Genomic DNA, 25,629 nt, shown 5'->3' on the forward strand with positions numbered 1-25,629 from the left:
GCCATTTCTGGTTTCAAAACTTGTAACTCGGCCACTCAACTAAGATCAGTGGCAGCTCAAACAACAATCAGCATCAAACTACTGCTCAATTGCAGCTATCTAATCTGTAACTGAGAAGTAAAAGAGGAGGACATTTTAACCCAGAAAAATGGACAGGCTTTGAGACAACAATCAGGCGTTACCATTGACCAGAAACTGAACTAGACTGGCCATATTTCTATATATATATGTGGCTATAAGAGTAAGTCAGATGCTAGGAATCTTGCAGTGAGCAACTCACCTTCTGACTCCCCATAGCCTGTCCACCATCAACAAACGCACAGATCAGGAGTGTGATGGAGTACTCTGCACTTGCCTGGATGGTTGCAGCACCAACCACACTGAAGAAGCCCAACACCATTCAGGACAAAGCAGCTGGCTTGTTTAGCACCTGCATCCACAAACATTCAATCCCTCCACCACTGACAAACAGCGGCATTTGTGTGCACCATCTACGAGATGCAATGCAGGAACTCATTAAGACAGCACTTTCCAAACCCACGGCCACTACCATCAAGAAAGGCAGCAGATGCGTGGGAACACCACCACCTGGAATTTCCCCTCAAAGTCACCCACTATCCTGGAATACATCACTGTTCCACTATTACAACTGGGTCAAAATCCTGGAACTCCCTCCTTAAAGTACTGTGGGCGTAACTATACCATACGGATTGCAACATTTCAAGAAGGAAGCTCACCATCACCTTCTCATGGGCAATTAGGATGAGCAATAAATGCTGGCCCAACCAGTAATACCCACAGCCCATGAATGAATTTTTTAAAAAGGCAGAATGTTAAAACATTAAAAATACAAATCCTGGTCCAAACCAGTTTTAATGGAGTTAGACACTAAGATAAAAGCAAATAACTATGGATGCGGGAATCTGAAACAAAAAAGACTCAAAATGTTAGATTCATTCCCTCTCCACAGATATGCTAGTGTGACCTGCTAAAATTTTGCAGCATTTTCTGCTTTTATTGTTAATGGAGATTGGTTAGGGAACAGGCAAACAACTCATTTGTGTGCCTCATACTTAAAAATCATTTTAAATTTAACTCTGGCCAGATTTTTCACCACCCCCAGTAACAAAGGGAAAGTGAGGGCTACGGGATGCAGAAGCTAAACACCTCTCCAATTACCTGCTGGAGCCAGTGTACCTGCTTCCCCAATCCACAGTGAACAGGCAACGTGCACACTCGCCCATCCTCCTGCTACTCTTGCGACCACTCCTCCTGAGACTACTGATCTCCTCCACAAGGCCTTCAAACTTTCTTCTCCTCTCCATCCAACCCTTCCAATCACTCCTGATCCTAACATCCATCTGCCTCCGACCCCAGTCTTCACATGTTTCTGTTTCCATTACCACTCCCCAGCCCTCCCCGATCTTCCCCAGCTCTACCCTACTCTCTTACCACTCTCTGGTTCAAGTTGCCCATCTGCACAACAGCACAGCCAGCCTCTCAAACTGGCTGGCTGCAGCCGGATAGACAAAACAGTAATCGGGTCCTCCCAATAAATCAGACAGAACATGTGGGAAACCTGTTCTTCTGACTTTCCTGACCTCAGACAGACTTCCTTGCTCCCTCCCTGCATCTGAGTTAATATCCAGCCCAAGGAATTTGATACTGGTCACAAGATATCAAATATGCAGCCTCTATATGTGTGTGTCAGATACCTCTCCACTAGCACGCTGAACTATAAGAAGCTGCTTGCTGGCTGACTCATAACTCACATCAGTGAAGTACTTCTGCTGGCAACATTGAGAGTGGGTGACAGGCCACTGAGGCAGTGCAAGAATGATGTTAAACTTCTGTTTTTATACAGGAAGTGCTTAATTGAACTGATTTAACTTGCTGAAAAATGCAGCCTATATTAACAATCGTGACCTGTATCATATTGCATTTTCACTTTGGAACAATGTTTCAAATTTCACAAATGAAAATGGACATTGGCAAAAAGGAAACAAGCTAACCAGATAATGGCTGGAGCAATCCCATTCTGCATGAGTAGTATTTTATGTAGATTTGTCACGAGAGCATTTGTAAAGACACCCTTGAGGAAGTACAAGCTAAATAAGGTTACACTCAATTATTCACTTCTGTACTTACTATTGCATTCAAAAAAATCCCAATAGCATTTATAGACGATAGTAATGATTTGGAAATTGATGCATGGAAGCTCTGGAGGCCAGTAGAGTCTTAGTTTCTTGAAGACAAGCAAGGAAAAGTGGCACGGTGGTTAGCATTGCTGCCTCAGAGCACCAGGGACCTGGATTCAATTCCAGCCTCAGGTCACTGTCTGTGTGGAGTTTGCACATTCTCCCCGTTTCTGCGTGCGCTTCCTCTGGGTGCTCTGGTTTCCTCTCACAGTCCAAAGATGTGCAGAGTAGGTTAATTGGCCAAATTAAATTGATCCTAGTGTCAGAGGGATTAGCAGAGTAAATATGTGGGGTAATGGAAATAGGCCTGGGTGGGTTTGTGGTCAGTGCAAACTCGATGGGCCAAACAGCCTCCTTCTGCACACTAGGCATTCTGTGAAACAAGGTAGAATGGATTAAGGTGAAGATCCAAAAAGGCAGTTGTAACAAAATGCCTCCATTGTGGTTTTGAAGACAAGAAAGGAGAAGGCAAGGTAAAGAGATGTTGGGAGAGTATTCCCAATGGGATGACTGAAGAGGAGTGGACCAGTCATAGACAAGTGAAAGATATGAACAGAAACAGAAAGCTGAAAGAGATCTCTGAACACAGTAAAGTAAATCCAAGTATTTAAAAATGACAGTAATGATTGGGAAATTGACCCATGGGATCACCTGGGGCCAGTGGAATCTGGTGAGGACGAGGATTACCAGATAATGGCTGGAGCAGCCCCATTCTGCATGAGTAGCATTTCATTAGCATTGTCACAGGGAAAGCCAGCCAGGAGGACATTTGTAAAGGCACTGTTGAGGAAGTACAAGCTAAATAAGATTACATTTAATTATTCACTTCTGCAATTACTATTACGTTCAAAAAAACCCACTATTTTCTTTTCAGTTTTGATACCTGTAAATAAACTAGCACAAGACATGTATATTTATAATTCTAAATTGTGCTGTGCTGGATCGTCTGCATGAATCAGCAAGGAACAACACTGAAATGTTTCTGTGGTATCTTGGTTTATCTGTGCCAATCAAACACTACTCAATAGATAAAAGTAAAATACTGCAGATACTGGAATCTGAAACAAAAACAGAAAATGCTGGAAAATCTCTGCAGGTCTGACAGCATCTGTGGAGGAAGAATAGAGCTAACATTTCAAGTCTGTCTCTGACAAAGGGTCTTCCAGACTCAAAACATTGTCTCTATTCTCTCTCCGCAGACGCTGTCAGACCTGCTGAGACTATCCAGCATTTTCTGCTTTTGTTTCACTAATTAATAGAACTGCTTTGAAACAATTTTGGACTGTCTTTTTATAAAACAGAAGTTGTAAGATATTATTACAATCTGTTCAATTATAACAGGTTTCACTTTCAGGAAAAATCTTTTATCCAATATGCAGAGTTGTTTTAATTGGAAATGACAATTTTCATTTCAATTTAAATTATGACTTTTTTTAATGTAACTGTTAAAATGAGCACTATTTTCTGTGTTGAAATGGGTTTGCAAAATGTGCAGTCTTATCTTTATTGATCATAAGATCATCAGGAAAGACAGTGCATTTATTGATATGTTTATCAGTATCACAAAAACATGGGGGATCTCAGAAGTCAAGTAATGACACTGCTGATAAACCAGAAGTGTGAAACCAACAGGAGCAGAAGCACTTTTTTTTCCAATACATAAATCTGATAGGCATATAGCTTTGGAGTGGCTGGATGTGGAATGTATCCTGCTGGTAAGGAGGACTGACTACCTCATGGGCAGCATCTGAATACACTAAAATTTTTTTGGTTTGTCTTCTAAAAGGTTCAGTCATGTTTATTCTCTAAACTGGCATTTGGGTTCTGAAAGGAGCCCCATCACTTTGAGAGTAAATTGCAAATATTCAAAATCTTTGCAAATTAAAGGCTTACAATGACCTTAATATTAACAGCCCTATGACTGCTAGAGGGTTGAGAAAGAGGGGATTAAAATAAAATGAACATGGACACATCCCAACTCACTGTATTAGCATCCATTGTTATTTTTATGACAGCAGGTTTTGTGACATGACAGGACAGTTCATTAACATATTCAAATTGGACAGTGTGATTGGGAGGCCGATTTAAATTTGACTGTTGCTGTGTGGGTTTCCCAGCTCCCAGGATATTTGGCAGAAAATAGATGAAGGCAGTTGCTGGCACAAGAAGATATATGCCATGTGGGGCAAGAGATCTGCCCCTTAAGGCCTCACATTAACTCATTGTTCTCGTCCTTTCCTATCATGGTCTTTCTCTCTCTTTCCCCCACTGCGAATACAGATTTCTCAGCCACCGCAACATCAAACCATGCTCCATGGTATGTTTGCAGCTGACCTTCTCTACAACCCTAAGATCCAGTCCAGCTTTCCCCATTCAGAATTGTCTCTCTCTGCTCATGTGCTAAGTCACGATCTCTGATCTCCCCAGTCCAGAATCCCATGGAATTCCAGAGACTGTCCTCAGGGGTCCCCAGCTTCAGCCTTTTCCAGGGTTTTCCCACCCACCAGCCAGTCTGGCTGTGCCTATCAGTGATATGGTTCCACCCATGAGGCCAATACGACTCTTCCCCTTTCATGGGGAGCAGATGTTTTCCTTGCCAGAGAGAACCTCCACCAGCAAGGCCATAAAGTCAAGTGAGCCCAAGTGATTGAGTGCTGGGCTCACTAAAACACATGTAAATAAACGTTACCAAACATTATCTTAATTTGTTTAGCCCCTTGCCTATTTACAGTGAAAGACTGACCACGCCGGAGTTCTCGCGAGAGCCGAGATCGCCAGTGTGATCCTGATTCCTCGGCTCAATGGGTGGGATGAGCCAGTAAAATCATGGCTGTAGTGTCCATGAAAATACCCAAACTAAAAGTGAAAGGATAGAGTTATGTGATGCACTGTCTACGTGAAGGAATAAAGCTATTTGACATTAAACAACCAAAGTGGAAGATTTTTAAAAATATTTTATCGATAAAGTAATTAAATTGATGACTCTAGAAGTCAAAGTACAAAATATGGAGTAGATGTGAGGCATGAAATGTCGTATCCTTGGCAACTGAGACATTCAAAATATTCCGCTTCCCAAATTAATCAAATTCAGTGCGGCTTGCCTGCTCACTTGCTAATGCAAGCTTTAGTATTTTCTTAGCTTCCTTAAAACTATCTTATTTATATAATACAAAGAACATACCCTAACTACAGAAGGAACTTGAGATTCCAAGTCTTTGTGTTTGAATATTATATCCATTGTCCCTCTGATACCAATCACCTTCCTGGTATGTTTCACCCTCCTGAGAAGGGCATCCACAGGTCCTGTGTGCTCTGGTGGTAATTAAACCACAATGAGTTTTTCTGGCTTCACACACCCAGCTGGCAGATATGATGCACATTGTTCTAATGTGGAATATGCAAGTCCATTCATCATACAACACTCACCAAAGAAAAAGCAATCTGTTATAGTAGGGCTGGTCAGCACCAGCATTATTTGAAACGTTGGGCACATAACTTGCACGTAAGGTCAATTTAAAGAACTTGTGCTATTGTAAAGTGCCAGGATGTACTCTGATTCCAGAGAAATTATAGGAGTTCCTGGATTTGTCGGGCAAATGTTATTGTATTATCACAGGGAGGACAGAGGATCAATGACCAACTCACATACAGGCTGTGACAGGTGTGACAGCTTGTGGATCTCAAGATGGCAGGGAGATGGAGCAAAACTTTAGAGAGGGCAAGCTGTGATGCCCTTTGTAAAGTCAGAGCCAGTTTCCTCCTTGCAACTTGACAGTGGCAGCAGACTATCTGCCAGGCCAGCCAATGCACTTACCAATTTGTGAGCATGTCCACCAATAATCTCTTGCATGCCACACCATCAAGTTCTTCATCTGAGTCCCCTGTACCAGAACATGCCTGCAAACTTGCCGTTGGTGACATGGCAGCCAAACCATCCATTTAACCTTTAGCTTGGCTGCAACCCAATTGGGACCAAGACTCTGAATATGTAGGTTCCAAAGACCAGCCTCTCTGCAACACAGTTGGTGGTGTTAAAGGTCAGATCAAATGATGGGATTGCTTCAATCGATGCAGTGCTGCTGCTATCTCCTCACACTCAAAAGGCTGATCGAGAGGCCTACTTCTGTTCCTAATTCCTATGTTCATACGTGTGCTCTCCTCTTGAGGTTACTGGGGAGGCAGCACTTCTTGTGTGCCCGAAAACAGGAAATGCAAAACAGAAGGTTAGGTGAGAGAAGTGAGTTAGTGTGGAAAGCACACCATCTACAGCTTACTCATAATGATGGATAGCAGGATGAAGATAAGATGGATGTTGCAGAAATGCATAAGGAAGGATCTTAATGTTCTCAGGGATCCTGGAGCTCTGTTATGGTTGGTCCAATAACGCTGAGAGGTGTCTTCTCTAGAAGACTCAGGAAATGCAGGCACCATTGTTTTCTGCTGGTTTTACCCTGCTGTTTTCTATTGTGTGCCACCTTGTCCTGAAAGATAGAATAAGGAATGTCAGTGATCGGATGGCATTGTGTTGGATGATGTGCATCCCTTTGCTGAATAGTTGGGGCTGTGTTTGTGCAAGAGGTGAAAAGTGAGAAGCTGTTGTGCACGAGAATTTGGAAGTGAATGTTCACTGCCAGCTCTTCCTCATTGTGGGGCCTAATCCAGAAATTTCCCTGAGTAGTCGGAAAATAAGCTGTGAGGAGGATGCAAAGAGATAAATGGACTGGTTGTGAATGGGAAAGAACGTAATAGATGGAAAATAATATGGAGAAATGTGAAGTTATCCACTTCAGAAGGAGCACTAGAAAATTGCTGTGAAGCTTTTTATCTTGCACTCATCACGACAAACGCATTTTCAAACAATCACAATAGTTTACTGTTAAACCAATCAGCAATCAATTTCTCTTGTCATATAAGATTGTTTGAAATTTGACATTTTTGCATTTGTTCTGATAATTGCAAGAATACTTTTTTTTAGCAATATTCAAGTTCTGTACTTAAAATAGAAACACAGAATGTTTTTAGATGGCGAAAGACTGGGGATTGTTCCAAGGGACCTGGAATGTCCTTGTACATGAATCACAGAAAGTTAACAAGCAAGTACAGAAAGCAATTAGGAAAACAAATGTTAGCCTTCATTACAAAGGGATTGGAGTACAAGAGTAGGGAGTCTTGTGGGACCTTATGCAGAGTATTTGTGCAGTTTTGGATTTGGAGTACAATCAAATATTCTAAACTAATTCCTGGCATGAGGGGATTTTCCTCCAAGGAGAGATTTGAGTAGTTCACCCATTTGCAGTCATTAGAATTCTTGGGTTTACTGATACCGGGTCTTTGGGTGCAGATTCTGGACCTCCCAGGCCATCTGCTTGTGAGGACAGTCCTGGCCCCATACAGATCCATGGCCTCTTCCATCCTTTCCATCTGCACCACAACAACTAAGGCCTCCAGTCCCTGTGACCCAAGAGCCCTACTCTGCCCTACTGTTCCTTCTTTAGAGTTAATATTGAACATAGAACAGTACAGCACAGGAACAGGCTCTTCAGTCCACAATGTTGTGCCAAGCATGATGCCAAATTAAACTACTCCCTTCTGCCCGCCCTTGGTCCATATCCCTTTATTCTCTGCATATTAATTTGCATATCTGAAAGCCCCTTAAACACACTTACTGTATCTGCCTGCACCACCACCCCTGACGACATGCTCCAGACACCTACCGCTGTGTAAAAACCTTGCCCCTCACATCTCCTTTGAACTTTCCCCCTCTCACCTTAAGTCATGCCCCCTAGTATTTGACATTTCAACACTGGGAAAAGATTCTGACTGTCAAACCTATCTATGACTCTCATAATTTTATTGGCATCTATCAGGTCCCCCCTCAGCCTCCACCACTTAGAGAAAACAACTCTAGTTTGTCCAGCCTCTCCTTATTGCTCATTGGAGCAATAGTTTTCAGCAGTAGCCTCCTGTAATTCAGCACAGCTCCCCTTTAAGATGCGCAAACTATTGGCAGATTGCACCATACTCTATGAGTACTCTTTGCTGCACTCTGTGCTGAATAGGGACCATTCAGCCCAGTGCTATCTCTTTCAGGTAAACCAGATGGCAACAAATACATATGGTGCCTACGTCTACCGGAATCAGCAGACATGTCAAGAATCATGGATCCTATGCCCACTCAGGGAGACAGTGATATAGTGGTAATGTCACCAGACAAGTAATTCAGAGACGTAGGCTAACACTGTGGAGAAACTGGTTCAAAACCCACCACAACAGCTGGTGGATTTTGAAATTCAATTCATAAAATCTGGAAGAACAATCTAGTCGCAATAATGTTGACTGTGGAGCTATCATTGATTGTCGTAAAAACACATCTGCTCCACTGATGTTCTTGACGGAAGAGCATTTGCCATCCTTATCTGGCATACACCTGATTCCAGATCCACAGCAATGTGGTTGAATCTTAATTGACTCTGAAATAGCCTGGTGAACCACTCCATTCAAGGGTAAGTAGAGATGGGCAACCATTGCTAGAAAAATAAAGAAAGAAAAAGAAATGGGACAAGCCAATTTTTAGCCCCTTGACTCCAATTGAGGTGGGCCTCCTGGACATCCTTGTTTATAAGACCATGAGATCTTAATGGGAAGTAAAACACCCCTAGTCTCACAGCTAACGTCATCTGATTCTTTTTAATTCTTATTCCCTTCTCAGTGGAATATAAGAATGTACATGAGTACACAAACCTCATACACAATATCTTGCAATATCTGCTTAAAGGTATCTCATGGAGCCAGTATTCTAACATTTTCTGCTTCTTCTCTAAGTCTGCCAGCAGTACCTTTATCCAAGAAAAAGCTAACACTTCACAACATCTTGCATTCCTCACATCAAATTTGCAAGTAGTAATAATAGCAACTTGCATTTGTTTAAATGTTGAAGATCATCCCAATCTATCTGAAGCCTTTTGTTAGCAATATCAGTGCTATCTGCTTTAACCACTACATGTAACCAATAAGTTGCACAATGTCCCCACTTTCTGTCCCTCTGTGTAAATAAATTCCTCCTAAGTTTGGATTTGATCTTTTAGAAGCTGTCTTATATATATATGCCCCCTCACCCATCCAAAGTGGCGACATTTTCCCATACCCTTTCTATTGAACTCTTTCAGAACATTCAGAGTCTTTTTCACATCTCTTCAGAGTATTCTGTTTCCCAGAGGAAGGAGATCCAACCTTCTCAGTAATTCCAGATAACCATATTCTCTCAATTCTTGTAAACTTTTACTACACTCTCAGAGTTCCCACATTCGTAGAATGGAGTGTTTTTATGAGTGTAGAGAAGTGCTCATAGTACTCTATGTAATGCAACTAGTGTTCCATATAAATTTAATATTGCCTCCTTGTTTTTGTATTCTATTCCCCTAGAAATAAAGCCAAGTACTTTTCTTACACTCTTTGAGATCTTATTAACTAGGGTTGCCACATTTATTGATCATTATGTTTATCCCACATTTCTTTGCTCCTCCAACTTAATTTTTTAAATTTTCCAAGCCACACAAAGCTTTCTCATTCCCCTACTGAAAACTCTACTGCGCACTTTACTCAATTGAAGTGTTTTTGCTATTTTCCACCCACTCTGCAAGCTTGTTTGTATCTTCCTGTACTTTAATGCACTCCTCCACATTATTGCCTCCGCTCTTTCCCCACACTTGTATATGCCTCAAGATTGAACATCACACTTGTGATTTCTCAATAGCTATCATTTATTTGTATTTGATGACAAAATGCTTTGTCATGTTCCCTATGGGATAGTACGTCCTACATTCTGACAGTCCACAAGCTTATCTCAACTCCTACCCCTTTGCTTTCTGTTTCGCAGTCACCTGGCATATGGAGGGCAGAATTTAATGTCACCTCCACCCCACCCACATAAGCCTGAGCCAGATTTGGAGGTAAGGGGTGCAATTTGATCAGGCAGGATGGCACAAGGTGGAGACAGTGCCAAGCTCCGGGCAGTGGGGATGGAGGGCTGCCTTCCATCCGAGGGCTAATTTAGGCCATTAGGTAACCACTTAAGGCCACTTAAGGATCTTATCCTGCTACCTCAGATATTCATCCAGCAGTGGGAAGGGAACAGTCCTTTGATCTGGGTGCCTGATGGAGGAACCTGGCATTGGAGGAGGATGTCCCCGCAAATCTATCAATACCCTTCCCTCTTCCCGCACCTGCGCCATCTCCCAGCAACACCATGACACCCAGACTCACCTTTCTCCAGGGATCCAACAACAAAATGTCTATGTGCAATGCCAGCAGTGACCACTGATTCTGGCTGCACTGTTGGTCCTGGACAGCTGCCAGCCTCTGATTGGCCAGCAGCTCTCAGAAGTGGGATTTCCATCCTGCTGAGGGCTTAATTTGACGTGAGGCCTGATGCTGTCCAAGTAAGTGCCTGATTATCTTGAAATACCATTGGGCCTCCTTTATTTTAGAGTTTGTATTGGTATTCCAGGCAACTATGATATGCACACTGATATGGACCAATTTGGGCAGATGACCTGTTCCGGTGCTGTACACTCTAAATAATTCTATATCATGGGATATCATGCAAAGACTCATTTCAAAATAGTCTACTAAAGGCTGCACAATGTAATGAAGCTCACACAGGGACATTTACAACATCCTGAAAGAACTGCCAAAAATGTAAGTGCCACATTATTCTGACAGTTACCAATTTCCTGGCTTCTGCATGTTTGTTGACTCCGTGGTCAGCACTGCTGCCTCACAGCGGCAGGGCCCTGGGTTCGATTCCCGTTTGAGTCACTGTCTGTGCGGGAGTTTGCATGTTCTCTCTGTGTCTGCATGGGTTTCCTCTGGGTGCTCCAGTCTCCTCCCACAGTCCAAAATGTGCAGGTTAGGTGAATTGGCCATGCTAAATTCAGCCTCAGGTACTGGAGTGTGGCGACTAGGGGATTTTCACAGTAACTTCACTGCAGTGTTAATGTATGCCTACTTGTGACTAATAAGTCACAATAACTAATAAATAAATAAAATCTACCCCCACCTGAAACATGATCCTGTCTTTCACTTACCTCCAGAATTAACTGTTTCCCCACCATTTTTGTTCTGTGAACACACAATAGCATTAAACATTGTCAACATCAGCTGTGTTTGGAGGTCATTGTGATAAAAGTAATATGTAGGATAAAAGTAATATAATATATAGGACATTAATCTGAATACTTCAAGGTAAAGTGTGCCATTTTGGACTGAACTATACACAGTGCACTTTGACCATTAGTGAGCAGTACTCTCATCTTTATAAATGGTAACCAGTCAATGGTTCACTCAGAGGTGATTCTGCTCATCACTCCCTGTCATATTCAAAGGCTTGGATTTTTCAACCTTGGATCGGGAATGCAGAGCCAGCACAATTCCTGACTCCACAAACTTGACCTGGGAAAAAGTGCCTCAGAAGTTGGAATTTTTGTTTGGGGTGGTGGGTGACATTCTCTGTGGGTCAGGCTGGGTGACCCCAGAACGAGAGCAGAGGCTGCTGGCTGAGGAGGCGAGATGGACAGAAGGCCTTCGTCAGTGCACCAGCACTCTGTTGAAGTTATTTAAAAAATGAATAAAATTACAAAGAAACAGCCATCCACCTCTCGCCCATCACATGCCCTCACCACCCACCGGGCACACATCATGCCCCATCTGTGCCACTCCCTGCACCCACTCATCATCCAGTGCCCTTCATACAGACCTTCATAAGTACCTTATACCTTCATACCACCCTGTGCCCAGCATACCCTGGGTGGAAATCACTAATCCCCATAGCCCTTTATAGTCTATATGCTAATTTAGTGCCAACCCATGCCCCCCCAACCACCACCTATGCCTTTAACCCTTCCATGCCAACTCACCTAGTATCCACTATGTGCAAACTTCAAGAGTCATGCTGACAGAAAATAAAGTTGTGTCTATTAATTTAGAAAGAAACACACTGGTAAAGCATTCGATACACTGAAACTATATATAGCTAATGTCCAATGAAGACAAACAAATCCACAAGGATCAGACTTACCAAATCTAATTGTGCACTTCCAGTTTCAGGCATGTACCTCACCAAAATCAGGTATGAGTGGAGGGAACTGCTGGTTAGTATGAGCTGTTCCTCCATGAACCACAGGTGTGCAAGTTAGAACTGGCCCCCTTCCCCTCCCACTCTGTGTGGAAATGGCAGGGGCCACTTTCAGTGCAGGACTTCCGAATGTGGTCCTTAGTTGGTGTTTCCCTAAGACTCCCCATCTGCCCAAATGTTCAAGCTGAAGTGTCCACTCAGAGTAAATCACTTGCTTCATAAAATTAATCTAAATTGACTTATCAAAACAAGTTACTTTATTGGCCTATTATAGACTGCTTTAAACTTTTCCTTTCAAGTAATATTTTCTAACAATGATTTCCCTCCCATTGCCAGCAGTGTGACTGTAGAATTTGTTTGACTTCCTCAAGGCACACTATAATATTCTCACACTAAAATTGCTTGATTAGAAAAGTCAGGAAAATCATTTAATATATTCTGAAATGGATATTTTCCAGAAATAATCTGCTTTTCAGTTAGAAATAACTTGATACTTGTACACATGGAAATTTCTCAAAGTCCTTCACTCTGAGCTGTGAATTACCAGGCTGCTTCCCTTCTCTCATGACCTGGTAATGTTGCATACTTCCTGCCTGGACAGAGACCAAAAAAGGAAAATTTAATGAGGAGAATTGGCCACCAGTATTCACCTGACCACTCTGACGAAGAGTATCTAGACTTGAAACGTCGGCTCTATTCTCTCTCCACGGATGCTGACAGACCCGCTGAAATTTTCCAGCATTTTCTGTCTTTATTTCAGATTTCAGCCTCTGCAGTATTTTGCTTTTATCCACTTGATTTTCCTTTGTGTTGTGGCTGTCTAATTGTTCTAATACCTTATCTAAGTGGCTCCCCTGAGGCAGGAACAGAGAATAAAAAGTGCAGCCGGTTGTCAGAGATGAAACTGATAATGATGAGACTGGGGGCATCTGGAAACAGGACCAGTAATCATGCTCCTTTCACCTTGCTGCTCTGTGCATCAGCCCCAGAGGCATAGTGCCAGAGGATTGGAGGATAGCGAATGTTGTCCCATTGTTTAAGAAGGGGAACAGAGACTTCCCCGGGAATTATAGACCGGTGAGTTGTGGGCAAAGTTTTAGAAAAAATTATTAGGGATAGGATTTATAGTTATTTAGAGAGTAATGAATTGATTGGAGATAGTCAGCACGGTTTCGTGAAGGGTAGGTCGTGCCTTACTAACCTTATTGAGTTTTTTGAGAAAGTGACCAAAGAGGTGGATGGGGGTAAGGCAGTTGACGTGGTATATATGGACTTTAGTAAGGCGTTTGATAAGGTTCACCATGGAAGGCTTCTGCAGAAAATGCAGATGTATGGGATTGGGGGTGATTTAGTTAATTGGATCAGGAATTGGCTAGCAGATAGGAGACAGAGGGGTGTGGTTGATGGAAAGTATTCTTCATGGAGTTCAGTTACAAGTGGTGTGCCTCAGGGATTTGTTTTGGGGCCACTGCTGTTAGTAATTTTTATAAATGATCTGGATGAGGGTATAGTTGGGTGGATCAGTAAATTTGCTGATGACACCAAAGTCGGAAGAGTGGTAGATAGTGAAGAGGGGTGTCATTGTTTACAGAGAGACTTGGACAAGTTGCAGAGCTGGGCCGAGAGGTGGCAGATGGAGTTTAATGCGGAAAAGTGTGAGGTAATTCACTTTGGCAGGAATAACAGATGTGTAGGGCTAACGGTAGGACTCTGAATAGTGTTGATGAATGTGTATGTGTACATAGATCCCTGAAAGTTGGGAATCAAGTAGATAAGGTAGTTAGGAAGGCATACGGTGTCTTGGCGTTTATTGGTAGGGGGATTGAATTTAGGAGCCGCAACGTCATGTTGCAACTGTACAAAACTCTGGTGCGTCTGCACTTGGAGTATTGTGTGCAGTTCTGGTCCCCACATTATAGGAAGGATGTGGAGGCTTTGGAGAGGGTGCAGAGGAGGTTTACCAGGATGTTGCCTGGTATGGAGGGAAGGTCCTATGAGGAGAGACTGAGGGATTTGGAGTTGTTTTCGTTAGAAAGAAGGCGGCTAAGAGGGGACCTTATTGAAACATATAAGATGATTAGAGGTTTAGATAGGGTGGACAGTGATAGCCTTTTCCCTCGGATGGAGAAAGCTAGCACGAGGGGACATAGCTTTAAATTAAGGGGTGGTAGATATAGGACGGATGTCAGAGGTAGGTTCTTTACCCAGAGGGGGGTGAGGGATTGGAATGCCCTGCCTGCTGCAGTTGTAGATGCGCCTAGTTTGGGGGCGTTTAAGAGATCCGTGGATCGGTTTATGGATGGAAAGGGATTGGTTTAGGTTAGAGGGTCATTGCTTTTTCAATTGGTCGGCGCAACATCGTGGGCCGAAGGACCTGTTCTGCGCTGTAATGTTCTATGTTCTATCAGAGAGGATTTTCCTGATAATGATATTTGAGCTACCTCTTGTTTCCACTTGTCCACGAAGGATGCCATAGCACAGCCGAGGAACCAGCTTTGCTAAGCGCTCCAAACATTCCTGAAAGAAAATAACCTGGCAACACTGCCTCCGTTGTGAAATACTGCACAGCAGATGGCGCTGAAGGCTGCCACTCATTCTGAGGATGTCTGAATGTTTTCACTACTGCGCAATACCATTTCATACAGGCAGAATATGGACTGTGGTCATCAGCGTACGGAAACTGATTGACACATTACCCAGTTGTCTAGATAGTGTGGTAATTAAAAGCCTTTCAATTTAGTGTGGTAATTAAATGCTGGTTACCATCGATCCCTTTGCATTCAGAAGTTTTTACAATTACTGTGGAAGTGGTGCTATTTTACTGGTCTTCCATGAATTAGATGCTTGTAGATTGGAATGAGTGTGAGTAGTGAGTGAATTGTTATGTGCGTGTAACTGTACTATCCCTACTTCAAACTGTTTAAATTGCAGGTTACACTGAGTGATAGGAAACATTTAACTGCTGTCACATTGACTGAAGCAAAACTGGGTAAAGTTCTCGCTTCCTCCTGGCAAGTTCAATTTTTGGTGTTAGCATTTGTAATCCTCCATCCATGAAGAGGAAAGAGGGTATCTTTCCTTTCCTATACTTCTTACAACAATTGTTCAGTTGTCTCATCAAAGTAAGATTCCCTGATACAACCAGCCTTCTTTACTGGCATATTGATGAATTGCAAACTTTTCTTTGCTATTCTAAAATAGTGCTGCTTTAAAACTGTCTGGTGGCAAATATCAGTTTTTAGAGCACCTGGCTGCTAATTGTAAGTTTCACCTGTCATTTAGGGTTAGTTTGCATTGTTCACGTCACCAACGCTTATGGTACCCCTGGAAGAGCCAATCATTTCAAACAGCCGGAGGGCTTTAGCTGCAACACTGCTGTAATTTCCTGTGCCCGACCCAAGCAAGTGACCTTAGTACCCACCCACAGAATGCTTAAGATATCGTCAAGTAGAAATCAGAACAAGGATGTGGTTAAGTGTGTTGCTATTCCAGTGCACAGTCCACAAATAGGCAGGGAGTTTTGATTTGTGCAATATTGTAAAACAGGTGATGGCTAATCTGCAGCCCAGTTCCCATTCCTAGCAATGTTTAATTTCTTGACTACGATAGATTTGTTCTCTATCACTTGCTTATACCATAACACAATCCACTCCCTGGTCCTCAAATCCATGGGCCTCGGAAAATCAGCCCTTGCAAGTTAAATGCAAGTTGCTCTCACCTTGGAATGGATCATTAGTGACTGCCACAGTTCCATGATTGCACCCTCATCCTAACTCCTCCCTGTAGTAGGAAACAATTTTAGAATTACAATTTGTTAAAATATATGTTTGCAGAATATTCAGGTATTAGCGTTACTGAATTAAAGCCGCTATCTTTGTTAACTATTGACTGATCTAATGGTATAAAAAATATACTAATTACAGACCACGAATAAATATTTGCAAGAGATTATTGACCAGAATATACTTTGAGTAAGTATGTTCAATTTTAGTTAACATGCAATACCTTGCAAAAAAGCGTAGTAAGATTAGTCTCACATATAAAAGGAATGGGTTATGAAGAAAAATTAAGAAGGTTTAGGCATTACCATCAGAAGATTGTTCAGAGGAGGCTTCATCAAAAAATATCTAAAATATTAATTGGAATTCGCTCCTATGTTGTAATTCATGACCACAAGTTTCTCGTTTATTATGTAATGTACTTCTTTGGGTGGGATTTTATGGCCTCACTCATCCCAAAACTGTAAAATCCTGCCCGAGGTCAAGGGACCTTTCCGTGGTCCGCCACTTGCCCGCTCTGATTCCCATGGCAGGTGGGGCAGTAAAATTCTGCCCTTTGTTCCTGGCCCTCTTATTTTCAGTGTCTGGTGTTTAGATTTTCTGCTCATATTTTAGTCTTCCTATATCCTGCTTTTTTTCTTTTGGTCATCTACATAGTTCTCAGGTACTTTTTCTCTCCCTAATTCATACTCAGCACTCTTAAGTACATTTATATAACCTTGCTGTGGTCCAATTGGAGTTGCTAAAGTGATAATCATTCCTAGTAATTGGAATTTTTTTTTGGCAATTAAAATTTTATTTATTAGTATCACAAATAAGCTTACATTGACACAACAATGAAAACCCCGTAGTCACCACACTCCAGCACCTGAGTGTACCTGAGGTACACTGAGGGAGAACTTGGCATGACCAATGCAGCTCATCAGCACATCTTTTGGATTGTGGGAGGAAACTGGAGCACCCAGAGGAAACCCTCGCAGAACATGCAAACTCAGCACAGACAGTGACTCAAGCCAGGAATCGAACCCGCTGTGAGGCAGCAATACCAACCACTGTACCACCCTTCTCAGACAATTTCACAAGTGTACCTTATCTGAACCTCACTCATTAGTCTTCTTGCGGTTTATCACCAACTAAGTCAATCATGAAGCATTCATTATGTTTTTTTTTGATTGAATTGTTTTGAAGCATGTTGTATATTACTTAGATGAAATAAAAACTAAAAAGAAATCAAGGACACCACATCATACAGTTGAATGAATACTTAACATCCGTCTTCGCCCAAGAGAATGAGGACGGTGGCATAGAATTCAGGGAGAGGGACTGTGACATTCTTGAGCAAATTGACAAAGGGAAGGACAAGGTATTGGACATGTTGGCAGCCTTAAAAGCAGATAAATCTCCAGGCCTAGAGAATTGTGCCCTAGGCTGCTGTGGGAGGCAAGGGAGGAGACTGCAGGGGCTCTGCCCCAAATTTTCAATTCCTCTCTGGCTACATGGTAAGGTGCCAGGCGACTAGAGAACAGCTAATATGGTTCCATTATTTAAGAAGGGTTGTAGAGACAAAGCAGGGAACTAAAGACCAGTGAGTTTCATGTTAGTAGTTGAGAAACTATTAGAGAAACTTCTAAAGGGAAGAGCATCTATCTCCACTTGCAGAGGCAAAGCTTGATCAGGGATAGTTAGTATGTCTTCATCAGAGAAAGGTCATGCTTAAAAAATTTGAATGAATTTTTTGAGGAGGTGACTCAGTGTGTAGACAAGGGTGGTGCAGTTGATGTAGTTTATATGGATTCCAGCAAAGCCTTTGACAAGATCCAGACTTGTAAGGAAGGTAAGTTCACATGGAATACAGGGTAATTTGATAAAGTGAATTCAAAATTAGCTCAGTTGTAGGAGACAGAGAGTGATGACAGAAGGCTGCTTTATGAGTGGAAGCCAGTGTCCAGAGGCATACCACAGGGATCTGTGTTGGACTCCCTATTATTTGTCATTTATATAAATGATATTGATGACTATGTGGGTGGTAGGAATAGTAAGTTTGCAGGTGTCACAAAGATTGGACAGGTGGTTAAGAATGAAGTGGAGTGTCTTGGGCTACAATAAAATATAGATGGAATAGTCAAAAGGGCAGATAAGTGGCAGATGGAATTTAACCCAGGAAAGTGTGAGGTGATACATTTTGGAAGGAGTAATTTTATCAGAAAGTACTCAGTGAATACTAGGACACTCGGAAGTTCTGTGGAACAAAGGAACCTTGGAGTGTTTGTCCACAAGTCTCTGAAAGTGGAAGGGCATGTTAATAGGGTCATGAAACAGACGAATGGGACACTTGCCTTTATCAACCAAGGCATAGATTGCAAAAGCAGGGAAGTCATGTTGGAGTTGCATAGAACTTTGTTGAGACTACAGCTAGAATACTGCGTGCAGTTCTGGTCACCACATTATCAGAAGGATGTGATTGCACTGGAGGAGGTGCGGAGGAGATTCACCAGGATGCTGCTGGGGTGGAACATTTAAGTGATGAAGCGAGGTTGGGTAGGCTTGGGTTGTTTTCATTGGAGCAAAGAAAACTGAGAGGCGACCTGATCGAGGTGTATAAGATTATGAGAGACATGGACAGAGTGGATAGGGAGCAGCTGTTTCCCCTTAGTTAAGGGGACAGTCACGAGGGGACATAGGTTCAAGGTGATGGACAGGACATTTAGGGGGAATGTGAGGAAAATGTTTTTTACCCAGAGATGATGGTGACAGTCCAGAATGCGCTGCCTGGGAGGATGGTAGAGGCAGGTTGAGCACTTGGCACATCATAACATTCAGGGCTATGGGCCAAGTGCTGACAGATGGGATTAGATGGGAGTTCATGTGTTTCTAATGTGACAGTGATAACTCGATGACCGAAGGGCCTGTTCTGCACTGTAAGATTCTATAATGCTATGATAATCTGCTATTGTGATGCAATTGAAGAGAAACTTTAGCCAAAGTGAAAGTTAACTCTAGGCAAAAATGTTCAATAATGCAGCTTTTGTGGAAACTGTTTAGGAACATGACTCTTTCTAAATTAACACAATCTGATAAATATACTATGGTAGTCAAACTGATTTAATATATATCCTGACCAGCAAACAGGAAGATGAATCAAGCTAATCCTGGCTTGTATGTTAATCATTGAATTGTGGGACATGAGGAAACAATGAACTCAGGGAAACACAAGATACCAATCGATACTCATGATTGAACAGATTATGGATTCAAAAATCTGCGAGATGTGATCTCTACGATTACCACTGGGGTCATGCACACTTAGACAGTATAATAATGGGGAACAAGTGGGGGCATACGTGATTTGCATAGGTCAGCCAAGCTGAAGCATCAGTGCTGACATCTTTGCAACAAACTGCCCTTAAAACCCAGAACATCTGGTGCCTGTTTGCTATTGTGGAGGGATGAGGGCTGTATGTGTTGGGGATTGCTCAGGACATTCCAGTGCACAAACAGATCTCCTTTGACCATCTCTGTAAGGGGTCCCATCAGGAATTTTTCAATTTAAAATCTCAAAGATCCAGACCACTTGCCTATTCCACTTCTGTCCTTGTAGAGACTGGGGTGCCTTCTCTCACTCAGTATCACAGCATCCCAAGTTAGCCAGAAAAACAGAAAGGCTCCGCATGCCGATCCACCCCCACCTCTCCCACTTTGTGGCAAATTGGTGCAATCATGTCCCAACTATTTTGCAGCAGATTCCACCATTCCCCCAGCAGAATCTCAGATGGAGTCCAAGCATAGCCTCCAAAGATCCTTGGGTCTATTGCTGCAAGTTAAGACAGGACAGTGGAAAAATATGGACCAGGATTTTATGGCCCCTCCCGCTCAGCACAATATTATGTTCTTGCTAAAGTGAACAGCAATTTCAATTGCTCACCACATCCACCAGGGGGAGACACGCCATCGCAACAGCATAAACTCCTGATCATGGCATTGGTTAAAAGATCATTTGAATGCTTACCTGGCAGGGATGAAACTAAGATCATGCAGGTGGTTCACCCAGGCTGGAGTAGAGTCAATGATGAAGTAGATTGACCTCCTAGCTGGGGTACAATCAGTGATGAGGTAGGTTGACCTACTGGCTGGGGAAGAGTCAATGATGAAGTGGGTTGACCTCCCTGGCTGGGGAAGAGTCAATGATGAAGTGGGTTGACCTCCCTGGCTGGGGTAAAGTCAATGATCAGGTAGGTTAACCTCTCTGGCCTGGGTGCAGTCAATGATGAGGTGGGTTGACCTCCCTGGCTGGGATACAGTCAATGATGAGATGGGTTGACCTCTCTGGTTGGGTACAGTCAGTGATCAGAGTAGCCAGAGAGGAGGTTTAACAGAAGTGTCACCTGATGCAATTTTTCAAAGCCATCTCAGCCTTTTGGCTAAGTTGAAGCATCAGATCAAACTCAAGATGAGATGTAATGCCTCATCTTGTTTTGTCTCTCTTGTGGGGGACCATGAATTGGATTCAATTTGAATTTGATTTTTTGGATGGAATAAACATTTAGAAGAATTGTCAACATTATTCAAAGATGATATGCTGGCAGCAATGTATTTTTAATCCTTTCAGGGATGTGGTTTTGCTGACCAATTCAGTATTTATTGTCCTGAAGAAGCTAGTGATGAGCTGCCTTCTTGAACTGCTGCAAAGTAGCTGGGGCATGGTTGCATCCACAGTGCTATTAGAGAGGGATTTTCAGTATTTTGATCCAGCAACAGTGAAGGAACAGCAATTTATTTCCAAGTAAGAATGATGTGGTGCTTGGAAGGGAACATCTAGGTTGTGATGGTTCCATGCATCTGCTAGGTGGTAGAGGTCACAGGTCTGGAAGTTGTTGTCATGAGAACATATGAATTAGGAGCTGGAATAAGCCCCTTGGCCCCACTCCACCATTCAATAAAATTATGGCTGACCTGTTTGTCAGCTCACCTTCACACTCCTGCCAACCCCCATAACCTTTCACCCTCCTTGCTCATCAAAAACCTATCTACTTCTGCCTTAAAAATATTCAGAGACTGCTGCCACTATCTTTCAAGGAAGAGAGTTCCAAAGACTCACAGCTCTTGGGGTGAAAAAAATTCTCCTCATTTCTATGGTAAATGGGTGACCTCTTATTCCTAAAAGATGAACCCTTATTCTACAATCTCCCACAAGAGGAAACAGCTACACTGTCAAGACCTCTTAGGATCTTTTATGTTTCAACTAAGTCACCTCTTCTAAAGTGCGGTGAATACAAGCCTAGCCTGTCCAGCCTTTTCTCATCTGGTTAAATTGTTAAAGTGCTCCCTTTTGTCACCAAATGCTGCAACTCATACTTAATATTCATTGCTTCAGCTCACCTCACACAATTGGCACTCAAACCTGCATCTCGCAGCGAGCAAACACTGCAGATATTCAACCGTGACAGACATGTCATCCAAACACATTGCTCTCATTGATGTACTTGCTGGAAATAGCAGCACATAACCAGATATAGCAGCACCTAGCCAGGCACAGCCGCATAACCTCACCCCAGTGCAGAAGATGGCCCTCAGCATTCTTTGTGTGTCCATGAGTGAGGCAGTGACCAGCAGCAGGGCAGAAAGGATTGAAGATTATTGTGCACTCAGACCTAATCCTCTCTTACCTCTTCCTGCACTATTTTATTTGACTCTCAAGTTGGCATGCTGCAAGCATGCACTTCTCACTTCACACCTTCCCCTCACTGCAACCCTATCCTCGTACATTTCTCCTTTCAGATACCCAAGAACTGCCGTTTAGCCCTGACAGGGCTGAAGGGGCCTGATGTCACTGATCTCACACTCATACCCACCATCATAACACTGACCCTGATACTTTACAGGGTAACTTAGAGATGGGACCTGAATGTGGTGAGAAACTGCGGATGTGGCTTGAAGCTACGGAAGGAAATGAGGATCGTACAGGTGCCAGCACACTGGGTGGTGAAGTATCAGACGTGTTCTGCTGCATTGGACACCATTGTGGCATACAAGAGAATGCAGGCAGTGTACAAAATGAAATGGCTGGTGTAATGGCAGGTCATGAAAGCATGTTGCTATCAGGGAGCTTGGAAAAGTCCAGAACCAACTTAGCACAGAATTTCACACAGTTTGGAACTCATCCTTTTCACTGGGAAAGTAGTAGTGAATTCAGTAAAAGACAGAGTTTCTGGTGGCTGGTATCTCAGCTTTCATTGGAGCACAAACTGAAACCATCCAATGTTTAAGTGCTGCAGTGGAATCTCTGACTGGAACATTGCAGGCTCGGCTTCCTGCAGTGCAAGCACTGCTTCAGGCAGTGAAGTTGTAGTAATTGCATTGGACTAGTTATCCAACTAGTTATGCTCTGGGGAAAGGGGTTGAATTCCCATCGTAACATCTGGACAATTTATATCCAATTCATAAAAACCTGGAATTAAAAGCTAGTCTTGCTAATAGTGACTATGAAACCATTGTCATTTGTTGTCGTGGCTCATTTCCTCTTAGGGAAGTAAATCTGCTATCCTTCCCTGGCCTAGCATACAGTGATCTATAACAACGTGGCTGACTTTTAACTGCTCTCTGAAATGACCTAGAAAACCATTCTGCGGTATCAATGCCCAAGACACCACCATCACCGAGATGCCTACATATGATCTGGATTCCATGCAGTCGCATGTCAACAGATTAAACATGGGCAAGGAAACCACCTGATAGTTACCATCCACTAAAGGACATAGCTATTTGACTGGTTCTGTGGCAGGTGGGAGGGAACCATCAAGACAGGAAAACTTACTTGACCTCATCTGCGCCAATCTACCTACTCCGATGCAACCCATGATAGTATGGGTAGAAGAGACCATCACACAATACTTGTGGAACAAGACTAGCAGCAGGATGGGCATTAATTGCTCACCTATAAGTCTAAATTTGCATCTGTATGGAAAAGCCATCTGTGAGCATTCCTGACCCGGAGTTAACTGGGCAGACGTGGTGTTTTGTGTTCACAGACAGCAATGCTTCTCAGTCTACCTCAATGAAAGATCTTTATTGAATTGATCTCAAAGATGGCAGCGTACAGAGATTGCCTCATGGTAGAGGCCACGTGACAATGGCAATCCAGATACAACATGAAATACTGTTACATTTCAAAATCCCAAGTGGAAAGACAATGTTCCCACTCAATGATATGGATTCATCTCATTCTCATAATAATGCAGTTTCATAGTTTCAGACAGTACATATGAAGCAAGCATGTTATTGATGAAAGTGGAAAATTGTAACATTGACAAAAATTAAAAATATGCAGGCAAAGGTAATTTTCAGAACAGAGAATCAATATTCTTGCTGTCTTAGGAAAAGGAAATCCTCAAAAACATTCCTCCCTCTTTTTTGTTTATTCATTCATAAGAGATGGGCATCGCTGGGTGGCCAGCATTTATGGTCCATCCCTAGTTGCTTGTGAACTGAGTGGCTTGCTCAGAGGGTAGTTTCAGAGGGCAGTTGAGAGTCAGCCACATTACTGTGGCCCTGGAATCACATGTAGGCCAGACTGGGTAAGGACTGCAGATTTCCTTCCCTAAAGGACATTAGTCAACTAGATGGGTTTTCCGACAATCAACAATGGTTTCAATGTCATCAATAGATTCTTAATTCCAGATATTTTTTAAAAATTGAATTCAAATTCCATCATCTACCGGGGCGGGATTACAACCTGGGTCCCCAGAACTTCAGCTGAGCTTCTGGATTAATAGCCTAGCGATAGTACCACAAGGCCATCACACCCCCTGCCTCTTGATGGTCTTTGCCAAAGGTGAAAGAAAGTGACGAAGAAGCAATTGGCTAACCAAAGCGACAAGAAACCCATTGTGCAAGGACAAATCTACAGGGAATTGACAAAACAGTCCAGTTTTGTGTTATTCATTCATGGGATGTGGGTCTCATTGGCTGGGCCAGCATTTATTGCCTGCTCTAATTATCCTTGAACTGAGTGGCTTGCTGGGCTATTTCAGAAGTCATTTAAGAGTCATTGCTGTGGTTCTGGAGTCACATGTAAGCCAGACCAGGTAAGGGTGACCAATTTCCTTCCTGAAGGACATTAGTGAATCAGATGGTTTTTTATGTTAATCAACAATGGTTTCATGGCTAGCAATAAACTTTTAACTTTTTTATTAAATTCAAGTGTAACTATTTGGGTTCCCAGAACATTATCCTGGATCTCTGGAGCGCTAGTCCAGTGCTCCAGACTGGACTAGTGCTCCACTTCTCCACTGCCTCCCCTCTGACCTTTTGTTTGATGGCTGTGTAAACTGGCATGCTGTTGCATGAGCTGGTTGATCATAGAATGGCCTGTTTTGCCATGTCATCCCCAGGACAGCATTGCTGCATTTCTAAAATAAGATGCCCTTGAGGCAGCCCTGCATCAGTCTCTCCAATGATCTGGATCCTGTCAACATAATTCCCTACAACCATTGCCAACCGCATGCATCAGTCCCTGCAGATACAGTTGGTGGCGTCGTGGCATGAAAACCCACCCAACCTATGTGCACCTTGGCATTCTTCTTGTGCAGTACCATTGCAATTGTGACAGATTGTGATTGGAATCCATCTAAATAATCATCCAGCAGTGAGCTATTCACAAACTGTATTTGTGCCACTTGAATTGGAGCCTTTATATGCACCAATCCTCCCCCGAAACTACGTTTGTGAATCTCTTGTGAGAGTAGGTCACAACTCCATTCAGCCTCTCCTGTCTGGCATCTTCCCCTTCCCTCAGAAAGCTCCAAGAGGATATTCCCAGTGGGAAACCATTTACAGTAATAAAGCTGAAGGACAGAAAAGAAAGCAAAGAATTGCCGCAAAACCTTAGTGACAATAGAAAAAAATAAGAACAAATGGACACTTCCAACTACCAGAAGTGATGCAAACAGTGGACAGATTTCTAGCATAATGGATCTCTTCACACCCTTCTTGTTGCTTCATTGAGTTAACAAGTTAGGTGAACTACAGCAGAGAATTCATGCTGATTAATCATGGTTCATTTCTAAGGTGATGTTAATAGACCAAAAGAAATTATAGATCAGATTGCTTCATTGCCATCCTGAGGATATTTGATTATCTGGATACAGGGATATCCAAGTGGTAATGAGCAAAATGATGGTATGGGAGCAAGCCTGGCTTTCAATCCATTTGATACTTAAATCATCCTAAAGTTAAAAGGTCTGCATATAGGGCAGACATGTCACCATGCTGGAGATACATCCTCATTCTGCTGAAACAAAATATGTGTATCTGAATGGCTGAGCAGAGGGTACAACATAACATAAGTAGCTTTGACAAAGGGTCATGTGGACTCAAAATGTCAGCTCTTTTCTCTCCTTATAGATGCTGCCAGACCTGCTGAGATTTTCCAGCATTTTCTCTTTTGGATAACATAAGTAGGATTGTAACATAACATAAGTAATCCTAAACCTGAACAGGGCCTGTAGCTCTGTAGCTTCACTGT

At 42.7% G+C, this 25,629-nt stretch overlaps 1 protein-coding gene and 1 long non-coding RNA gene across 2 annotated transcripts in view; one reads left to right on the forward strand and one right to left on the reverse strand.

Moving 5' to 3' along the window:
- LOC145348900 (uncharacterized) overlaps window positions 1–1,537 on the reverse strand; it is an 83,948-nt gene extending 82,411 nt beyond the window's left edge. The window contains exon 1 of the long non-coding RNA XR_013888032.1: window positions 1,453–1,537. This is a non-coding gene — a long non-coding RNA (uncharacterized LOC145348900). The remainder of the gene's footprint in view (window positions 1–1,452) is intronic.
- The window catches only part of LOC145348899 (progesterone receptor-like), a 280,573-nt gene that overhangs the window by 237,824 nt on the left and 17,120 nt on the right, over window positions 1–25,629 (forward strand). The gene's annotated exons all lie outside the window — the stretch shown is intronic.

Source organism: Carcharhinus amblyrhynchos, chromosome 10, assembly GCF_965287045.1.
Source record: "Carcharhinus amblyrhynchos chromosome 10, sCarAmb.v2.hapA, whole genome shotgun sequence".
Classification (NCBI taxonomy): Eukaryota; Metazoa; Chordata; class Chondrichthyes; order Carcharhiniformes; family Carcharhinidae; genus Carcharhinus; species Carcharhinus amblyrhynchos.